Source organism: Nicotiana sylvestris, chromosome 9 (assembly GCF_000393655.2).
Source record: "Nicotiana sylvestris chromosome 9, ASM39365v2, whole genome shotgun sequence".
Classification (NCBI taxonomy): Eukaryota; Viridiplantae; Streptophyta; class Magnoliopsida; order Solanales; family Solanaceae; genus Nicotiana; species Nicotiana sylvestris.
This window is the reverse complement of record NC_091065.1, coordinates 52625220-52629402: the sequence shown is the minus strand read 5'-3', so window position 1 is coordinate 52629402 and position 4183 is coordinate 52625220. Positions and strand designations below refer to the sequence as shown.

The following is a 4183-nucleotide window of genomic DNA, read 5'->3' as shown; positions in this document are numbered from 1 at the left end:
TGAGTCACTTTTCACTCCCGTCAAGTAGATAGAATAGTCTAATTTCTCTTCACCATTAATCATAGCACAACAATGCCGAGTTTTTACTAAATAGTTTGTGAATCTGCATCTTAAGATGTAAATCTCCTACAGCTTATATTAGCAATTCATCAATTAGTAGTTTAGTACTGCCTCTTTTTGTGGTTTACTTTCATAATAGAAGTCACTAACTAGTGCGCTCGAAAATATAATAACATATTAGCTAGATTTATTCTGATAAAGTTCTTTCCTTAAGCTATAAGGCTGTTTCGAGAAGCTATTTTCTTAGCAACAGAATACCAAATATGTCTGAACTATGAATAAGCCTAAGAAGTTTAATCTCGGGAAGGATACAGTGGACATGCAGATAATTTTTTTAAAATGCCATTCATCTACCAGCAATTCCTCTTCTCACATTGGGGTCAATATTTTGTGCGTGATCTTCTGCACGAGCCTCGCCACTAACTTTGAGCAATACCCTATACCATTTATATGATGGTTTAGGTGTTTCACTATATATATGACACCAACTGAATCCATGGATGATACCTAATAATGCCTGAAACAAATTAAAAAAGAAATTGATTAACACAAATCCATATACTCAAGGGCGGATCCAGAATTTTCAAATCGTGGGTGCTCAATTATTTTTAATCTGAAAAATTGCTACTGATAATGAGTGCTCGGTTAATATATTTATATGAATTTACTAGTTTTTTATATAAGTAATAGTATTTGGCTCTAAAAGTAATGGGTGCTCAAGCACCCATAACTCAAAGAGTAGATCCGCCACTGCATATACTAAAGCTGAGCATAAGCATTCAGGAGGTCTCTTTTGTCCAAGGGCTAACAATAGATATTATCAGGTTGAAGGAATATATGTATGATACCAACTTGAAACTTGGCTGCACGTACAAAGTAGGAAGATAATTACACTTAAATAAGTACAATGTCATACTTAAGATTTAATAGCAGATAGAACTAAACACCGCAATTTAAATAATGTCCGACTGACACTAAAATACAGTAGCTATGCATAAGAGATCCTTGGTATAGTTAATAAAAGTATTCAACTAAATATGCCACACTATATTTGCTGTATGATTAACATTATATTTACCTTTGGAAAAGGAAAGAAGAAAGTCGGGCAAATATTTGGAATATTCAAATAAATGCAAAATAATTGAGATCTTCCTTATCATGGGAAGAAGATTACATTTTTCTGTTTCTACATTCTTTTTTTTTCTTTCATATCCACTAAAACGATTTAAGAGTTTCTCGGACTAAAAATTCAAAATCGAATATTCATCTATATAACTTATCCTTAGATACTATTAGATGTTTTAGGACCAGAGGCTCAATTTATGCTGGAATAGGCTTCAGCCCAGAAGACAACACCTAACAAGCAAGCCTTTGCAATTTAAATAAGTGAGTTAAGAGGTCTACTTATCCTTTCACTTGAGCACTTTAAGAACAACACCATCAATTTATCAAGTATATTTATCAGCTCCAAGAGGTATTAACAATAAATTGAGATAATTTTAATTTACTATGATTCAATCAAGGACAACATAAACTATACCAATTAAAATCAACACCTAAAAGATGTCACCTGAAGCCGTCACCTGCTGGATAGCCTATGATCTCTGGGAAATTCTTAAAGTTTCTCATATAAAGGTGCACAAAAAATATTTTATCTAAAATATGGAGCTTTTGCCATTTTCCCTTGAAGCCATCACCTGCTGGATAACCTTTGATCTCTAGGAAATTCTTAAAGTTTCTCATATAAAGGCGCACAAAAAATATTTTATCTAAAATATGGACCTTTTGCCATTTTCCCTTGGAAATATCTTAGTGGAAGTCGGGAAGAGTTTAACAAAATTCAAAATGTTTTATAGAACTTTAAATAGTTTACATGTAATAGATGCAATAATCTAACAATTAGAGCTTTTATTAGATGCAGAAGCTGTGATAACTGTGCGACTTACTCTCCATAGTTGGACTCATCATATACTCCTTAGGCTATTTAAACTCAAAACTTCTTTTACATCCTTTTCACCCCTATTCTGCATTACCTATATATAAATATACACTAGTAAGTGAGGTTCCATAAATCCGTAGCCAGAAAAATTCAGCAATTTAATTAACTAAATAACATAGCAAAGCAAAGCAAAAAAGAAGAACATATAAAATTCATGAGAGAAATTCAATAATAATTGCAAACCGGTTGGAGAAAAACTATTATACTATGTTGACTTTAACATAAAGCACATTGTAAGTATGAGTACAATGAAACTTCCACTCTGGTGGTGAATTTATTTTCACTGGTGCAACTATTTTCTAGCTTGTAGTTGTATATATTTTAAATATTATTTTCACTCCACTCCTCTTCTGTATCGCTTACTCTCCATTGTTTACTTTTTGTGATTATCAACAAAGTTTGTGTTTCATTTGGTCTGTTCAACCAATTATAGGAAAAATGACTTGGCAAGTGATATCTTTTAGTAAAATATTTTCTAAAAGAATACTTTACTCACATAGTCGCTCGCTCGTGCCATGCTGATATAGGTGTGTGTGTGCGCGTACATATAGGAATATAACAATTAAAAAGATATACAAAACCCACAATATAAGTCTAATATTAGTCCATACCTAATTAATTTTCATCTATCAAGTCAACACCACCTTGGCAACAGTTGTTTATGTCATTTTCTTCGATTGCCTCCCCTACCCCTTTTTTCCGATTATGACCAGTTTTTTTTCTGCTACTCTAGAAACTCCTTCGAGTTCATACTTTCTCTCCCTATAAGCATGCAAACAATCTGATTCGCATCTTGATAAAAAAAAATGCATAGGTAAGAAACTAAATCTAAATTGAGTAAGAAAATTATAAAATAAAGCCGAGAATATAAAATAAAAAACAATGAAATTACATAGAGGGAATACAATGACAAATCTCAGAGAAGCTTACCAATCAACAAAATGGGAATTCAAAGTGCCATCAGTAGTAGAAATCAAGTTGTACTAATCTAATTAGTGCCAATTGATATGTAAAAAGCTTGATTGATTGCAGAGAAGAGGTCAACCGAATTGTTGAAACTATCTTCCTTTCATTGGAGAATTTCATCAAATACATTGAAACTTCATCAAACACATTGGTTGCATTAAAGCCCTTCCCTTGGTAGTTTATTTTTCTCCGAGTGGCAATTTCCTATAGCCGCTGTGGGAGCAGTCATGCTACTAAAGCTGAAAATTTTTAAAGAGGCATTTTTAAAAATAACCACATGTATGACAGAATCCATAAAGGAAAAACGGGGAAAGAGGGAAAATTTAATATCAAAATTAGACACACTTAACTAAAAACAATAAAGCATAAAATATAAAATCAGAGGCAAAATGAAAATTGTAAATCACATAATTTAGATTCTAAATCAATTATCTTTAAACAAAAGAGAATCAAAGCCACATACAAACCGGAAAATAGAGAAATTTTGAAAAGAATATCAAAGCCAAGGACAAACGCAGCTGGAGCAGAAAAGAAAAAAAAAAAGGAAGATCAATGATTAAAAGAGAAAATAGTTTTGTAGCTGAAAATTTTGACTATGAGGAGACCAAATTTTCAATTGAAGACATCAAGTGGAATTTCAATTTGACCCAACCTTCCAGTTCTTTATCTTGGAAGAATCTTGATGAACTGATGAAAATATCTATGATGGACACGTAGAGTACACGTGTTTCTATAGAAATTGAGTTCAAAAGAGAGCAGATACAATTATCAATTTAAAAGTGTATACACACAATTAATGCAGGATGTACAATTGAAAATAGCTGTGTTCGTCCTTCCCTTCACATTTATATATATATATATATATATATATATATATGGAGGATTAAGTGAGTATGAGAAATGAAAAAAGAACTTGGTTAGATAAACTACAAAAACTTAAATGAATTTACCGTTGATTGTATCACAATTGAAATGAGAGAACATTACGTGATACTCTTTTTTCAGTTAGTATCCCAAAAAGAATTATACCTTTTTAAAAAAAAATTGTTGTCATGTGACCATGAGGTTATAAGTTCGAGCTGTGAAAACAGCTGTCACACTTCCTTTTTCCTACACCCGAAAGGGTATAAGGGAGTTTTTTTCAATTTAAGTGACAAT

General features: G+C 31.9%; 1 long non-coding RNA gene across 7 annotated transcripts; it reads right to left on the bottom strand.

Annotated features, from left to right (window-relative positions):
• Positions 1-225: 225 nt before the first annotated feature.
• Positions 226-3782, bottom strand: LOC104220755 (uncharacterized). Of its 7 annotated transcripts, none has more exons than XR_011402442.1 (4): positions 3678-3782; positions 2990-3264; positions 2007-2093; positions 226-577 (listed from the first exon to the last, which is right to left on the bottom strand). It is a non-coding gene; the product is annotated as an uncharacterized lncRNA (long non-coding RNA). The 7 variants fall into 7 exon arrangements; XR_011402444.1 differs by lacking the exon at positions 3678-3782 and adding an exon at positions 3489-3667; XR_709585.2 differs by lacking the exon at positions 3678-3782 and adding an exon at positions 3493-3667.
• Positions 3783-4183: the final 401 nt, after the last annotated feature.